This window comes from Manis javanica, chromosome 2, assembly GCF_040802235.1.
Source record: "Manis javanica isolate MJ-LG chromosome 2, MJ_LKY, whole genome shotgun sequence".
NCBI classification, from domain to species: domain Eukaryota; kingdom Metazoa; phylum Chordata; class Mammalia; order Pholidota; family Manidae; genus Manis; species Manis javanica.
This window is the reverse complement of record NC_133157.1, coordinates 85,702,690-85,720,574: the sequence shown is the minus strand read 5'-3', so window position 1 is coordinate 85,720,574 and position 17,885 is coordinate 85,702,690. Positions and strand designations below refer to the sequence as shown.

The window sequence follows — 17,885 nt, the reverse complement described above, 5'->3', positions numbered from 1 at the left end:
AACTGCCAACTTGTTTTCCAAGGTGGCTGTACCATGTTTTTCCCCACCAAACTCCAGTCTGCTTCACAATTTTGCAGGATCTGCATTTTTTAACTCACTCTGTAGTGATGGTGAAGGAACAGAGCGTGTAGCAGACCGAGGCTGTTCTTTGGTTGCTACTGATCCAGGCAATGCTTCCAGGGACACCAACCAGCTGGGTGGAGGCAGAGATGCGGGCTGGGGAAGGTTCGGCGGTGAAATGAAGTGCCTCTGGCTGAGACATGATCAAATATTACATATGCATGGCTGCTATTTATCTCTTCCCAGCCATCCCTAATATCTATGCCAGATGAAATCCTAACACCAAGGCCTATCTCAAGTTCTGTCTTCTCTCTTAGAATCTTCCTGTCACTTGGCACTTCTCTTATATGAAGCTGCAAAAAGTATACAGGGTTTAGCATCAGAAACATACGAGCTTTAAATATTACGTAGTTTTCTCATACTTAGTTCCTTATCCACAGAATGAGGATAAAGCATTTGCACTTGGCATTGTGGATGACTCTGGTACCTGTCTCATGACAGGCACCTGACAAACGCCATCTCTCTCCTTAGCATTTAGTGCTGCACTGGGCTTCTTTCCCCTCAAAGGCAGGAATTGAGCCTGCCCAGCTTGATTACCTGCACAGGACTTTGTTTTCCTACAGTACGTGCTTGACAAACATGTGCTGGGTAGAGGAATATATCTGAGGAAATGGAGCCTGATCGTCCTCCCTGGGCTAGGACATTTTGGGTAACATCCCTTTGGGGGCTATTAGAATCACTGAGTGGGGCTCTGCTCTCCTGGGAGCTCCGGTCTGGTGACTGTGACCCTCCTCAGGAGGCGTCATCTTGCTGAGTTTTTCTTTTGTTTCTTCCATTCAATCAATAAATTGTGGTGTGTGTGTGTGTGTGTGTGTGTGTGTGTGTATGTGTGGGTCTAATATATATAGGCATATGTCATTTCATTGGGTTTCAATTTATTGCACCTCACAGATACTGTGGTTTTTACAAATTGAAGGTTTGTGGCAACCTGGCATCCAGCAAATCTTTCAGCACCAATTTTTTTCCGACAGCATTTGCTCACTTCATGTCTTTGTGTCACATTTTGCTAATTCTCACAATATGTCAAGCTTTTTCATTATTATTATATTTATATGGTGTCTGTGATCAGTGATTGTCTCACTGAAAGCTCAGATGATGGTTAGCATTTTTTAGCAATAAAATATTTTTAAATTGAGGTATGTGCATTGCTTTTTTAGACATAATGCTATTCACACTTAATAGACTATACCAATATAGTGTAAAAATAACTTCTATATCCATTGGGAAGACAAAGAATTCATTTGACTCACATTATTGCTTTATCGTGGTGGTCTGGAGCTGACCCTGCATATCTCCGAGGTGTAACTGTGTGAGATGTAACAATGCACTGGAGATCTGACGCAAGCTGTCCTGGAGCTGATGGTCCAGTGTGGGAGACAGACAGCCAAGTCGCCAAGGAAACAAAGGTAGAATTACAGCTGTGACAAGCACTAGGGAAAAGAGGTACTCAGGGCTATGAAAATCTGCTGGAGATTTACAGTAGTTAAGGAGGCTGAGAAGCAGGGTTAGGACAAGAGCAAGGCAAAGAGGTGCCCTGACTGCAAAATTTAAGGAGTACTCACTCTCAGGTTCATGGCCTTAGTGGCCTCAGCTCCAGTGCTCTTTTTACATTTAGTTAGAGATTAAGGTCAGCCTCTGCTTGGGCACAGAAGAGCTTACTGATTTTTTTATGTGAGCAAAAAAGTGATGAAAAGAACGGGATTTAGGAAAAGTAGTTCTTAATCGGAATCTTCTATCGGGTGAGGACGTACAAACTGTAAGTGGCTGAGGGTTTAGGTCTGGGTCAGGGAGGCAGAAAAACGCCATCTCTCCGCTCACCAACCTCGCGGGTTTGAGAGCCCCTGCCGGTGTCCTCCAGGCGCTGCTCCGCTAGAGGGCGCTGGAAGGCAGGCCCGCCCCACACCCGCGCGCCGAGCGAGCACCACCCGCTGCCTCCCCAGAGCCTCGCAGAACTTCCGGGACGTGCCGCCGAGCCCCATTCTCTGCAGTCACGAAGCTTTGCTCTCTACTTCAGGGTGCCTTTGTAGCTCCTGGAACTCAAGGAAGGTGCAGGGGAAAAGTTTACAGTCAGCATCCAGGAGGGGGTTGCCGCCTTCACCCTCTGCACCTTCCACCTGGGTCTTTGGCTCCAACACTCCACTGTTTGGGTCATGACTCTGCTCCAAGGCACAAGCATATTTTATGCAAAATAACAGTTTTCCTGGTCTTAGGTGTCGCCCTCGGACCCGCCCACAGGTCAGTGGCCCCGGTGGCCTGGTTTTAAGATGAACCGAGCGACCAGGTTTCTCTCCCCGGAGGGAGGGGATGGCAGGCAAATGGAGAGCCTGAGGCCCGTGGCAGTGCTCTGTGAACGTGCGAATGGTGAGTCACCCATCTGGGGCCCAGGCTCTCCCCGCCAGAAGCCGGGGGCACACTGAAGCAGTGACAGGCAGGTGGAGTAAGGCAGGCCCTTGGCAGAGGCTAGGGCCGGATACCCAGCAGGGCGCAGGCCTGCGCCGCGGCTGCTGGGTCAGTTCTGGGGTTGGATTTGGGCAGGCCCACCGCGTCAAGTAAACCTCGTGCGGGAGGGTGGGAGATGGCTCCCCATGTGACCAGAGCTCCTGGGGAGCCTGAGAACTAAGCTGCGCTGTGTTGGAGAGCGTTGGAGGGTGGTCAGTGTTCACTTAAAATCCCCTGAGATTGGACAGCTACTATCTTGCCGTGCGCGCGCGTGTGTGCGTGTGTACGCGCGTTTGTGTGCGCGCGCGTAGGGGTGTGCAAGGGTGTGCGTGTGTGTAGTGGTGTGTGCGTGCAGGAGTGTGTGTGCGAGCGCATATGTGTGCAGGGGTGGCAAAGCCTATCTGATACACATTACCTCCTGTAATCCTTACACCGTCTGAATGGAAGCAACACAGTTTTGGATTATTTTCCTCTTTGCGGAGGAGTACGGAAGGCCGCCTCGCCCGGGGGTCCAGAGCCAGACCTTAAACCTACAGCTTTAGCTCCCCTCTGAACGTTCCTCCCAGGCTCGGATTAGCCAGAAGCCCGGTTCCTCTGCGGTGAGGCCGGCTGGGACCCGCGGAGCGAGCGCCCGAGTGCTCGGCGAGGAGGGAAGGGCGCCCGGGACCGCCGCACGGGGGCAGTGTGGCTCCGCTCCCAGCCCGGCGGCCGTCGATCAGCGGGTTCCTTCGGTCCACCTTTGGCAGCGCGAGCGGGAGATATGGAAGGTTTCATTCAATCTTTCCTCTTTCAGAGGTTGGAAAGGGGGCCGGGTTCTGAGGGTCCCCAGTTAAGTGGAGAGAGCAGGACCTGTTGTTTACGCCCCCTGTTTGCTCCTGGGGATCCAGCCGGGGTCAGTCTGACCAGGACCCACGCAGTCGCCCAGCTCCAGCCTGTGCTTCAGGAGGCAAGAGGCCCAGGCTGCCCCTGGAGAGTGACTCGAAGGAACGCTTCGCTGGGACCACTCCGTGTGGTCAGCCTGGCCTGGAAACGCGTTCACGGCTGCTGTGGAGAATGTGGTCCCGGGGAACCTAACCTTTGCCCTTCAAGAATCAGCATCAGGGGTCACCCGCCCCGCCGGCATTGACCCAAGGCTGGTAAAGGGCATATTATCCCAGGTCCACTCTGTCCTGGGCTTGAGGGACTACATGCTTGGGCCACTTGTGGGCTTTGTAGCCCTTTTTTACCAAGAGTGATGTTGGTTTCCTTCAGTTTCCTAAAGGGATCTGACAGAACGCCATCCCTGTAAACCCGAAGGAGGCTTTGGCTGGGACCTCCTGGCGTCTTTGGGAAGGGCTGCCTGCTGTCCCCCACCCTGGCGGGCTCCCCGCAGAAGGGCTCTGCTGGTCCCCCAGGGGAGCATCAGCCGCAGCTTTCAACTTACAGGAACAGCTGTGCTCTGGCCTCTGTCGGAGGAACTCTGCAGGGCCGCTGCCTCTCAGCAAGCTGGGAGGCCTGGGGCTGACTGAGATGACCTGCAGGCCTTATTAGCACTTATCTCTCCCTAAAGCCCCTGGAGGCCGAGCTTTGTGTGTGTCTGGCTCCCTGACAGCTGGGGAGGGCCGGCAATGCTTTTGTTTCTTGCTCTTCCCAGACTCTTGGGAACCTCTTGGATAGCAAACCCATCCCAGGGGTTTGAGTAGCACAGGCTATGAACATGGTCACATTTTCCTCCTGAAAAGTTTTTTTTCCTTATAGAGTTAACACACATTTTATTTTTTTAACATGTTATTTTGAAATAATTGTGGGCTTACAAAAACATGGAAAAATTATACAAAGAGTCCCCAGGTACCCTTTACCCAGACAGCCTCCATCACAGGGATTGAGAGTGAATTGCAGACAGGGTGCCCTTTATTTCCCAGCGCTTCAGCCTGTTTTTCCTGAAAATATGACTGCAGTCCAGGATCAAATCAGGGAACAGACCCCGATAGATACTATTATGTCACCTCTGACCCTGTTCATATTCCCCCAGTGCCTGCTTGACGTCCTTTCCCGATCACACCCTTGGGCTGATTGGTGCATCTCTGGCCTCCTCTCTCTCATCTGGAATGGTTCATCTGTTTTGTCTTTTACAACCTAGACACTTTTGAGGAGCATAGGCCACTTATTTTGTAGGAAGTCCTTGAATCTTGGTTTGTCTGACATCCTTGCTGTGATTCGACAGGGCAGAATCCCACGGGGGTGGCGCTGGGCTCTTCCCAACACCCTGTTAAGAGGCAGAGAATATCCATTTGCACCATTGCTGAAGAAGTTACATTTACCACTTGATGAAGTGGTGTCTGCCAGGTTTCTCTGCTGTAAAGTTGTAGCTTTCCCCTTCATAATTAATAAGTATCTTCTGAACATCCTATTTCTCGAACACATTGTGCATTTTAGATAACCTGAGAAGTGTAGTCAAGGAGGAGGAAGAAAAAGTCCTTCACAGCCCCCACCCAGCGGTCGCCACTATTTTCATATTGAGTATTCATTCTGCTTACTTTCACTGGGGCTGTTCCCTTTTGCTGCGAATCCTCTAACGCAGCCAGAAATGGTGCATCCTAGAGCTGATGCACTCATGTGTCCCCCTCCCTGGGGGCCTCCTGGTCCTCTGGGGATGTTGTGGGCACTGCCTGAAGCAGAGGTGTGATTCTAATAGAAATTTTATGTCTGGCACAGGGCAGAGGGAGACTTTAAGTAGTAAAGCCTTTCGCTCCCCCAGAACTCAGCACCTGGGCACTCCTTCCAGGCGGAGAGGAGGGGCGAAGGCAAGCATGCAGAAGCCTGGGCCCTTATCACCTGGGCAGACTGCAGAAGAGCCTGGGGCAGTGCTTGGGGCCAGGCTGCACAGTGCAAGCCCAGTGTGCTGTCCTGTGGGGAAATTCAGGTACACTCGCATCTCAGAATCAGCAACTGAGGTGCAAGGGAGCTGGGGCACTGACAGACCAAACCTGAAAGTGACTCAGGGCTATTAATGGGGGTGGCAGGGGTGTGCCATCTCCCCAGGCCTTCCTGCCTGCAGCAGGCACGTGGCAGGATAACTTCTGAGGTCCTGGGGGAGAAACCTCATGTCAGAGATGCACATATGGTCTGCAGAAAGCCAGAGGGTCAGGCGATGTGGGTGGGACACTAAGACATTCTTATCAGCAAGTCCATGAGCTATGCCTCCACAGAATGCCGTCCTCTCACTTCTTTCCAGCTTAACAAGGCCGCTGCTCTAGCCAGAGCCACTGTCCCTACCCACCTTCCTGTGGGAGTGGCCTCCTAATGGGTTTCACTCCCTGACAATTCATTTTCCACACAGAAGCCAAAACTACTTTTTGATTGCATGATTAGGACTAGCAGTTCCCTGGCTTGAAGCATGCCACCTGCTTTCCGTGGTTCAGGGTGAAACCCAGCACTGTGTCCTGGTGATTCCCCCACATCACCTGCCACATAGGAGTGCTACTCTCACTGCAAAAAGCCTGGTTATGTTTGGATACCACTGAGCAGAGGAGGGAATGTCATACAGTTTTATGGAGCCTGTGGTGGCGCCAGTCTCCGAGCTGTTTTCACCCACAGACATTTACTCACCACTGCAGCTCATTAACATCACCCCTCCTCCCACATTCCCCCATCCAGGGCACTGGCCTCCTTTACATTCTTGGACCTGCTGAGGTTGTCCCCACCTCAGGGACTTTGCACTGCCCACTGTTCTGCCTGGAATGTTCCTGCCTCGGTTTTGCATGACAGCTGCTGCATGCATGTAGGTCCCAGCTCAGAGGTTAGCTAACCTAACACAAATTCCCGCCATGGGAGCAGTGTTCTGGGGACAGGTCAGGAACTCAGGCTGGGTAGAGAAATCAGGATGAAGAGAGGTGAAGGGGCAAGTTGTGAAGGTCCAGCCTCATGGAGTACACTGCCGGTTCAGTGGCTGTGGGGACATGGGAGGGTGCTGAGCTGTAGGGGGATGGCTGGAGGAGAGGCCGGGTGCCTTGCTGGGTTCTGGAAGGTCATGGGTTGGTGCGCTTGGTGTGGTGGCCCTGTGTGCTCATGAAAGTTATAGGAGTCAAGAGATTAGAGGGCCTGTGAGCCAGACCTCATGTTGTCATGGGCACTGTTACCGAATGGAAAATGGTTATTCAGGAAGAATGCAAAGATCTTGTGGCAGATAAAAATGATTTTTGCTCATCCTTAGATTCCATGGAATGAAGTTTGGCCAGGTTAATTTTGAGGTGATCATGAACTAGGGGAGCCCTCCAAGACTTGGCGCACTAAGAGCAGCCCCTATGGGCTACTAAGTGAAGGTGGGGGGGCTAATCATTTGGGAGCAGAGGGGTCCAGAGATTGCAAATAAGGGTATAGCAGCTTCTCTTGTGAATCAGGTGGGAGTGAGAATAGCAGGGGAGCCAGGGCTGGGCAGAAGAGCTGCCTGAAGCACATACTGACTTTCCAGTGACTTTAGATTTCAGGGAACCAAGCCATCTGCTGGCCAGTGTGTCCCTGTGCCTTGGGGGCCATCCCCTCATCTCTGCTGGGCTAGAATGTTCTCAGGTCTTTGTGGCTCTGCTGTAAGAGGCCACATAAGCTATAAACAAAAGTCTGGCACCTGACTTTGTTTCTGCTCCTTTGCCCTGAGAATGCCTTTTTCCTGGGGGACTTGGTTATTTCTACCAGGTGGCTCATTACCCTTAAAAAGTTATTTGTGTGAATTCTTTGAGGCTTGGATTGAGGGAGAGTCTTTAGGGAGCATCTGTAGTCCCTTCTGTCCCCTGAGGCCGCTGTCCGTCTGAAATACTCTTCACTAAAGTCACAGCAGAGATTTTGTGTACTTGGCTGCAAACTGGTGAGGGCGGCCTTGTGGTGCATCTCTTTGGGGATGGTTTTCCTCCCTTGTCTGCCCAGGCAACTTCTCTGTGCTGTTCCCTGGGGCAGGCTGGGAAACCTCAGGGGTCACACTTTTACATTAGGCTTCCCTTCTTGGGTGGTCCCTTGGGGTCATCTTCCCCAGTGCCGTCAGGGGCTGTAAAAATTGGAGCTCAAATGTGCCAAGTCAGCAAATGCCCTTAGGGCCAAAGAGCTTCAAGTCACTGCTCTCTCTTTGGGTTTCTGGTTTCCTTTAGATTTGGCCTGATAGTGATCTTGGATGCTTTTACAAGGTTAAGAAAATTACCAGTATTTTGGTTGTTTTCAGTGGGAGGGCTGATTTAAATGCTAGCCAGCCATGGTGCCAGAAGACTTAGCAACTCCACGCAGAGCCCTTGGGCTGATCACCTGTACCCCAGGCCTTGCACCCTCGCGGTCATGCAGGCATTGCCCGCGCAGCAGAAGCATGTTGCCGCAAGTGCCTTTGCCTTCTTCCCTGCACATCCTGCTGTGCATCATGGTGACCCCTGACCTGAACAATTGCTAAGTGCCTCGCAGTTTGGGGCGTTGCTATTCTGGCTGCTGGCAGTCTTGGGAAAACAGCTTTCTTTTCCTACCGCCCTCCCACCCTGAGATGTCTCAAGTGGCTTGTTTGGGAAGAAAGGGGCTTCTACTCTGAAGGATTTTAGACAAAGCCCAAGAAAGAAAATGTCCTTTTCCTGGGACATGAATCAGACTCTAAACGACTTCATATTCCAAAGTTTTAAACGAAGATCCCACAGATTATCTTTCAATCCAGCTTTAAACCAGGTTTAAAAAACATGCCCAGCTCATCCCCAGAAGGAAGGATTTCACTTTATTATTACTGTTTTGTGCCTGTCAGGGTTGTTTCTAGAGTCCCTGAACTATGACGGTCCTCTGTAGAGTGTGTGTGTGTGTGTGTGTGTGTGTGTGTGTGTGTGTGTGTGTGTGTTACAGATCATGGAAGACACAGAATTCCCTTGCTCTTCCCACTTCTCACCACAGTCCCTGGTTAGACAAATTCTTTAGATGTGGTAGGTGCTGAATAAAGTGCAGGACTCACCTGGCCCTACAATGATTCACTAAATCTCTCTGTAAGCTGAGAGTAACTTCATACGCCTGCAGGGTCGCAGTGAGTGTCTAATGGGCTGGAGTACGTGGAAAGAAGCGCTCCACCCGAACGGCAATGCCTCCTCCCCTCCGGGTTTGCCTCTGCTGAGTGTCTGTGTGTCAGCTTCTGCGTTCCGAGCTCAGGGCCCTCAGAGCCAGGTGGGAGATGGCTCTGCATGTCAGGGTACAGACCAGCCCCACATGCTGTCAGGCCTTGCAGTATGTCATGGGTGTGGCGCCTCCAAACCACGTGAGGTCTGACAGAACGGCTTCTCACAAAGGAGATTTAGACTTGAGAAAAACCACAGACAATACAAAGACAAATAATACATTGTGTTTGTAGAGTAATTAAAATTTTCCTAGTGTTCAGTTGAGTCCCATATTAGTCCTGAATGGTGGGCAGGGTGAGTATGACTCTTTTCAAGGAAGAAATTCAGAGAAAACTAGGGATTCATGTCAAGTGATCAACTGGGCCTATAGTTAAAGTCTTAAGCTCTGCCTGAGAGACAACCCTGACGTTTCTGGAAAATGCCATCCTGGGTTAATCTGGTGGCCCAGTGTCTTTTTTTTTAACAACGGAATCAAGTATTTTTGGCTGAAAGAATGTGGTAAATTTTTTCTGCCATTTTAGCTATGAAAGTTTAATGACCTTTCTGTAATAGTCAGGGTGCCCTGAGATGGAGGCTGTTCATTGTGTGACATGGGGTCTCCTCGAAAATGCAGTGTGCCAACAGTCATGAGTCTGCTGAGCAGTAGACAGAGGCCGGATGATCTAACTCCCCCAAGGCAGGCTCTGTCGTGTCGGGGGCTCACATTTGAATGAACAATCAAGTTTTCCTCTTCAGATTAACTGCTGGAAAATTCGGAGCCGATTTTAAGGTATAGAATTTGATACACGACAGTTCATGCTCTTCTCTTGGTCCCATCTTATAGCTCTATTCTGGCTTTTCCCTTTTCCCCACATTCTGGCGTGTATTAGCTACAGTATTGTATTTTATGCTCCCTAATAAACCACTTAAAAGACTTTCAGAAACAAGTTCCCAACTAATAAGTAAAGGAATGAATTCATGAAGAACTGAATAACTAGGGTTAGAATATATAGTATAAGCTGTAGATGTTAAAGTAATTTGAGAACAAAAATGTTATTGAATGCCGAGCAGAGGCAGTGATATTTGAGGTCAAATTCATTCCAGGTAAATATGGAAGGGTACCAACTGAAAAAGCAGTGTGAACTAAAGAATAAAGTTGGGCATGGGTGTGGCACTTACATTTAACTCTAGTTAAAGGACTGTGTGAGTATATAGGGGGACGCAGGAGCGGGTAGGTAAGAGGGGCCAGCTGGTGGAGAAAAGCTGTGCAGAGAACTTGAATTTGATCAAACAGAGGAGACTTCTCATTAGGCCACATGTGTTTTATGCCTGTCCCTTCAAGGAAAGCTCAGGAAGGTGACAATAAAGGAGATACAAGGAGCAGCCCACAAAGATCAAGGTGTGGGTAGAAGGAAGGTTTCACAAAGTCTCAGAAAGGCAGAGAGCTGCTGGAGAAACAGTGAGAGAGCAGGGTGCCCAGTGTCTGTCCTACGTGCTGGGAGGGGAGACAGGTGAGAAGCATCACTTGTCACGCAGAACCTGTCAGGTCTCAAAGGCACCAGGTGCTGTGGAGGTGGAGCCAACAGCCAAGGCTTGATGAGGGTCCGGAAGGAATCGCCCATTCACTCAGCAACTACCACCCCCTCCACGAGGGCTGGAGCCCATTTGTGAAACATTGTGCCTGGTCAGCTCTGGGCTGGGGACATCCTGCACAGCAGGGAAGAGAAGAGGGCTCTGGACTGGCTGGAAATGGGGGATGTGGTGGAAGTCTTCACACTGAGGGGCAGGAGCCCTGACTGCTGAATTAAATGGCTTTGCCCTTAGAACCCCAGAGGCAGACGCAGCCCTGGCCCTGTGCCTGTCCCATCACAGGCAAGAGGCTGAAGGAATCTTCTCTTAAGCCAAATGGCCCCAGAAGGAAGGCCTCCCCACCCTGGTGAGGGATCTGCACTCAACAACCAGGCATCCTGAGGGCTCAAAGGAAGCCCCAAGGGTTGAGACCTCTGGCCCCACACAAAGCTTTCAGTCAGACTTGAGCACCTAGTCTTAAAACAAATAGCCCGGATCATCAGACTTTTAAGGAACATCGTTAACATGATAGAGTCAGAGTAAAGGAGCCCTAGGGGAAGAAGAGAAAATGTACAGAACACCAGAGAAGTTAGAAAAAGGCCAACAAACCTCTGAGAAATACTGTAATAAAATGCACCCATATATCAAGTATAGGACCCTTTAAAAATAGACAGTTAAGAAAAACAAACCAGACAATAAGAAGAGCTTCTAAAACTTAAAAAAAAGCAAAGACATCAATAGAGAAGTTGAAATAGAAAATAAAAGCCCCAAAAGGAAGTACAAAAGGCAGCAGGGGAAAAATAAAATCTAAACTATTAGAAACATGGGGATCAGCCAAAGATGTACAAATATGAAAAAGCCAAAACTGGAACCAGAAAAAGAAGTAAGAAATAATAAGACATTTTATCAGAATTTATGTATGAGCCGTTAGAACAACCTGTCCGGCATGGTAACCGTTAGCCAGCAAGGTAACAATTAAAATGAAGTAAACTAAAAGATGTTGATATTGCAGTTCTTCTGTCATACCAAGCACCTTTCACGCACTCCATGCCACCTGTGGCTGGGGGCTGTCATGTAGGACCTGCAGGCGGAGGACATTTCCAGCACAGGCTGCGAGTCCCATGGGCAGTCCTGCTCTGGACTTACAGCAGCCGCCGGGACCCAGGCGATGAGTGAGAAAACACCCTCTCTCACAGATAATGGGGAGATGCCCTAACTCCAGGGTGCAGTGACTGCCAGGCCCTGGCCGTCAGGGGGCCCGCGGGCTGCTGGTCCTCCTGGCCCCTGGGCCCTAGCAGACACAGGAGAAGGAGGGCTGAGGTGCCTTTCCCAGGCCTGCTTACATCCTCCTCTCAAAGTCCACATTTAAGAATGAAAACTGCTCATGGAGCCCTTCCTCAGGGCTGGGCTCTGGCTGGCTCTGAGCATGGGACATCCCTCATGTCATTTTTCTGTTACATCAAGCCCAAGAGGGGGTTTCTCCTGTGCCCATTTTACAGAAAAGAGAAAGAAAAACCATGTAACGGGCCCCAGGGCACACAGCCTGGCCTTCTGTTCCCAGGACCCTCTGCTCTAACTAGTGGGCTCTCTACTGCTGGCCAGAGGCCATGTCCTGTGTGTATGTGTGTGTGTCTTCATTTGTCTGTTTTTGTTTTTTTAGTTAAACTATAGTTGTTATACAATCTTATACTAGTTTCAAGTATACAACACAGTGGTTCAGCAGTTACCCATATTATTAAACCCTCATCCCCACTAGGGCAGGTACTGTCAACATAGGAAGATGTACAGGACTATCGACTATGTTCTCCGTGCTTTGCTACCATCCCTGTGACCAAATGATACTATGATTGGGAATTTTTGTGCCCCTTTTCTCCCTCAGTCTCCCACCCACCCTAACCCCTACCCCAAGGTAACCACCAGTCCCTTCTCAGTGTCTATGAGTCTACTTCTATTTTGTTCATTTTGTTTTGTTTTGTTTTGTTTTTAGATTCCACAAATAAGTGAAATCATATGGTATTTGTCTTTTTCTGACCAGGCTTATTTCGCTGAGCATAATACCCTCTAGATCCATCCATGTTGTTGCAAATGGCAGGATTTCTTTCTTTTTTATGGCTGAATAATATTCCATTGGGTATATGTACCACCTCTTCTATATGCCTTCATCTGTTGATGGACACTTTAGTTTCTTCTGTATCTTGGCTATTGTAAATAATACAGCAATAAAGATAGGGGTGCATATATCTTTCTGAATCAGGGACTTTGTTTTCTTCTGGTAAATTCCGGAAAGTGGAATTAGTGGGTCATATGCTATTTCTATTTTTAGTTTTTTGAGGAACCTCTATACTGCTTTCCACAGTGGCTGCACCAACTTACATTCCCACCACAGGGCAGGAGGGTTCCCTTTTCTCCACATACTTGCCAGTGTGTGTCTCTTTGATTTGACCTTTGACCCGCACAAGCTTTCCATGTCCTGGGATGACATGTATACTACAGACCAGAAGCCCCGGAGGAGAGGCCCTGATGAAAAGCTGGAAGAGCAGGTCAGGATGGTTTTAGGGGGAGGTTTGCCTAGCATTTCCTCGAGACACAACCCACAGGTTGTACTTAAACCAAGTGACACCCCAAACCAGTTCCCATCATAGAAGTGCCTTCTGCCGGCCCCCACTCAGGGTTCTGCCCCACAGCAAAGCAATTGAGGGCCCTGAGGGATGAGGAGATACAGGGGCAGAAATGGGGACCCCCACCCCCTGCTGTATTCAACTCACAAAGCCCCACTGCTTTAACTGCCTAGGGTGCAGAGGGATGAATTAAGGCCCAGACCCTTTCAGTGAAAACCACACAGGCGTCCCAGCCGTGGCATCTCCCTGTGGGATCCCGCATGCCTCGGGGCGGGGGTGGGAGCTTAGCTTACGAAACCTGTCCACAGGTTGTTACTGTGTGCGCTCTGTGTACTTCAGAAGCTGCCTCCTTCTCTGTCCTTCCATCTATTTGTGCTCCAGTCTAGGGTGTTTCAAGGTGTGGTGACAGGGCATACTTGCTACTTCTAAGGGTCTCCTTCCTATGCTGTATTAACTGCTTTCATTTCACTACTAGCACATTTTGTCTTTGTTGCTATGACCTGAGGCTTATTTGTGGGCAAAAATAACAAGACCAGGGCCCAGCAGTTCCCAGCTGAGGGGGCAAGAGGGTGGGGGGGGGGCATGTGTGGGGTAAACATGGGGGCAGAAGGTCATGCAATGGCCTCGGATGCCAACACTGGGAGGGAAGGAAAAGAAAGAAATGAAAAGAAGCAGAAATGAAAAAGCTATGTTGCTAGATGATAATTTTATGGCAAGGCAAACATCTCCTTATTCCAGAGCCACTTGCCACTCACATGGGCCATCCTGGCCTGGTCCACAGAATGCTGTCTCGGGGTGGAGAGACACGCCGTGCACCCTGGGCTGGCATCACGAGTGCACTGGAAGAACCCTCTTCTTGTGGCGGGAGGATGGCCATTTGACACACATAGCCACAGGTGCTCTGGAAACAGCACGTGGGCCCCCGGTTCATGTGATTTCAACCCATCAGGAGTGTTGAGTTGTGAGCTGAACACTAAATCAGATGCAGGTTTTCAGAGCATCTTTAGATGGGGGTAAACCTGCTATTTTGGTGATGGGTACACAATGAAAAATGTGAAGTTTGGTTCTGAGGCCATTTCAGGCATCTCAGGGGACCAGCTCATGAGAAAGATGTTGAGTTCCTGCAGCCAAACTGGAAATGTCCTGGGAAATGCATGGGACCTATCCTGGCTGCAGGCCAGCCTTGGCATTCTCAGCAAGAGCTCTGAGGCTGCCGGTAATTCTCACACCTGCAAGACTCACCAATAAGCTTGGAATTGATTCAGAGGAGTGGAATCCTTTTTTCTTCATTAAACAAAACAGGCACTACTGTTAAAATTTGATTTGTACCAATTCACCTCCAGAGTCATTAGATCAAACACCAAGATCAAAGTGTTGAAGATATGGTTTGGTGAGAAAAAAGAGCCCACATGTGTGTAAAGAAGGAAGATGTTTAAAGAACACATGAGCACATTCTGCCCAGCCCCTTGCCCACCCTAAACACCGTCTCCTGCAGCTTTACACCATTGCCGGTGAGTCGGGTCAGTCGGTCAGTCTTAGAGAAGTTTGAGGCTTGATTTCTGCCCTGGGTCTCCAGCTTTTGTTTTTTTCTATCACACCCGCAGTGCCTCTTAAGCAACCTTCCTGTGATCCCTGGCCTGGGGCTACTCTCTGTTGTGAAAACCTAATGAGCTTTAATTAAACTGCTCCTCCAGTTTTCCCTCTAAATTTAGTTGCTTCAAAAGGATTATTCCAACTGCCAGAGGAAACTTCTGACCCCTTAAAGGGTGTGTGGCTGTTTGGGCTGGAGAACCTGGCAGTCAGGATAAGCTAGGTTTGCTGCAAAAACAATCAAACTCCAAATCTCAGTGGTTTAAAAAGAAGGGCTTGCTTCTGCCTCACTGTGGCGCTATGACGAGCTGGCTGCTGCTCTGCTCCAGGTCAGCCATGCTCTGGGGCCCAGGGCTGAGGAGCACCTCTGTCTTCCTGCTTTAATAGAGCTGGAAGAGGTTGGCAGCCACACACCGGCTTCAAAAGCTTCAGCCTGGAGCTGGCACATTTCTCTTCTGTCTGAATTTCATGGACCAAAGAGGGTCACTTGGCCATTTGTGTGTTCCATGGAAAGGGAATACCTAGTTCTTCCTGGAAGAGGGTCACTTCAGGAATAGAAACTAGGATGTTCCATGGATCAGCAGGATCAGCACCGTAAAGGGGCTTTCTGTCCATTCTTGGCATGAAATCCATGGACAAGACTTATCTCTATAGACAGATTTTCAGGAAAAGCCTAAAGTTGATCGTTTCATTTCAGGAGGCACCCTGCCAGCCTGGCATCACTGTTCCCCAAAGGTTCATGTAGAGCAGGGGTAATTTTCTTCCAGTTCCACCCTTGTCTTTGGAGCTGAACCACACAGAGAAGAAGTTCAGTTCCTGGTTCAGGCCTAGGCCTTCCCGGCCTGTGCCAAGCCACACGCCCTCCTGGGCCCTGCGAGCACGTCTGCAGCCCCTGGGTGGCCCAGCCCTCCGGAGGCATCCCCCTCAGGAGAGCGGAGGCCCCTGCAGCCCATCTGGACCCCAGAGCTCAGCTGTCTTGGCAGAGGCTGCCCGGGGTGTCAGTCAAATTCAAGAATATTCCTTTAGCACTGAATAATCATGTATGGCTGGCAGGGCTCCCTCCGCCTGACAGATGGCGAACACGTGCCTCGGGCAGCCCTGCTCCCCACATCAATCTCTCTCTGCTGGCTTCCAGCACATCCTTCCAGCCAAGGCCCCTGTCTCTAGCTTTAGCTTGTGATTGTCCTGCAGAGTCTCTTCTGAGGTCTGGGGGTGTGGAGAGATTTTTGTCAGGGGAGGGGCAGGAAGCTCGGGCACTGCTATCAGATGCTGTTAGGAGATGAGATCTTCCCGGGCCAGAGCTGGCTGGTCCTCGGCTGACTGTCCACCGTGCAGCTCCTGGGTGGGCTGAAGGGCGTAGAAATCATGCCAGCACCTGGGAACCATTTTGGGTTTGCAAGACTGGACCCTTCCCATTATACTACTTTGGATTTCAAAATTGATCTTTTTTCATATGCCCTTAAAATGCTTACAGAATGCTGGAAAAGACAGCTTGTAGAATTTCTCAGGGGTTGGTAAGAGAGCGGGGCTTGTGCGAGGGCACGGGCATGCGGGAGCCAGCAGCCTGCTCCGTTGCGGGCAGGGCCTCTGGTTGGGTCTGAGGGTCCCAGTCCCCTGCTTCCCGCTTACTGTCCTGGCCTGAAGGACCACTCGCACATGGATGACTCCAGCACTCACCTCCAGCCCACCCTGTTCCTCAGCAGACTGCTGTCTGGATGTCTCCATTTGGATGGCTTAGGAGTATCTCAAACCTTCCACATCTAAAACCAAACCCAGGGGTCTTGTTCAGAAGCTTGTTTCTCCACCAGCGTTCATGATCTCAGTAAAAGCCACCACCTTCTCCCTCTGCTCCAGGCAGAAGCCTGGGAGTCGGTTTTGGCTTCCTCCTCCTCCCCACTCAGGCCAACCTGCCCTCACACGGCCGCTCCACCAGAGACCTTTTCCTCCCACCTCCAGTGCCCATCCTCAGCGTGTTCACCTCTCTTCACCTTCACAGTCGCCAGTCATATGCAAGCTGCCCGCACGTCCCCCAGACTGTGACAACAGCCTTCCTCCACTCTTGCCCCATCCCCACCCTGTCCTGGTCCTCTCTCCATGCACAGCCCCTGGGATATTCCACTATACTCTAGGCCATTTCAGAATCAGCCAAGGAGCCCTCCGAAGACTAAGGAGGCAGGCTCTTCTCGGTGGTGTGCACCGGCTGCTCTTTGGCTCTCATTCCCGCCCCATGTTGAGCAGCCCTACCCCCTCCTCTTGCAGCTCTCTGACTTTCTGGACTCAGCCTAGCCTCGGGAACTTTGCACAAGCTTTCCCCACTGCCCGGACGCACTGGCTAGCGCCCTGCCTGGTTGATCGCATGGGGTCATTTAGGTCTCAGCTCAGAAGTTGTAGCTTGTGTGAGATGTGAAGATGACTGGGAAGGAGGGCATGGAGATGAAGTGCCAGGCGAGGATTTAGGAGAAGGCTGTGTACTGGGGGTGGACCGGCTGAAGCCACCCATTAGGCCTTAGTAGGGCATGTTAGAAGCAGAGATGCTCAAGGCAGGAGGGCCAGTTAGAAAGGTGATGCAACAGGCCAGCTGAGAGTTTATAAGGGGCCTGACTTCAGCAGAGTAATGGGGGACGAAGAGCAGGTAGGGGGTGGCATGAGTCCACTTGTAATTACTGACACTAGTGTCTGAGGCAGAGGAAAACCCTGTACCCCTTGCTTTTCTTTTCTGAAGCTCTCACAGAACCCCCAGGGACTAACATTTCTAGTTTAGGTGACTCTAAGGGATCATTTTACATCTGTGGTTCTCAGTGGCCATGCAGCCCACCTCGCCTGGATTTGGGGTAAATTACAACTGCTTGGGTTAAGCAGCTGTGGCGTGCTGCACACATGCATGATGGGAAGGAATCTTCACGGGTGGAAAGGGCCAAGCTCCTCCAGGGTAAATGCCGCAAGGTTCCCACGAACCTTGTTTGAGGCAATGCAGGGAGCTTGTACTCCCAAGGGCAGCCTCAGTGGGAACATCCTGGGCCCATGTGCCTGACAGCACAGCCAAGTAAAACCCTGTCAGAGAACGGGGTGAATTGCTGCTTAGCAAAAACAGGAAAGGCTAGGGGACACCCAGAAGCAAGGGCCAGCCCACTGTGTGCTTTCCCAGACCATTCATTTCGAGTCTGTGTTCACACTGGTTGCTGACCCTGAATTCTGCAGGGAGTGATTTTCCTCACAGGAAAGGCCCTTCTCAACTCAGCACATTGCCTGCCTATTGTGTCCTTGGTGTGCCCGCCATCTGGATGAGTGATACCACCGTGGGCTAGTACGGGGGCAAAGCCCTTACATGCTCCCTTAGCCTGAATCACCCTAAGGAAGCAAGTGTCACCACTTCATGACTCTTCATTCACCATTGAACATGCAGAGACACGTTTAGCAGGTAATGAAAAGAAAATACTGGTTTTGAGAAAGAGACCTTAGATTGCTAGCA

General features: G+C 50.5%; 1 long non-coding RNA gene across 2 annotated transcripts in view; it reads left to right on the top strand.

The window, feature by feature from the left end:
* The first annotated feature begins 2,081 nt into the window (after positions 1–2,081).
* Positions 2,082–17,885, top strand: part of LOC108404629 (uncharacterized) — a 41,338-nt gene continuing 25,534 nt past the window's right edge. Inside the window, exon 1 of one of the 2 annotated variants that reach the window (XR_012127796.1) lies at positions 2,082–2,481. This is a non-coding gene — a long non-coding RNA (uncharacterized lncRNA). The remainder of the gene's footprint in view (positions 2,482–17,885) is intronic. The other variant, XR_012127798.1, reaches the window with a different exon arrangement.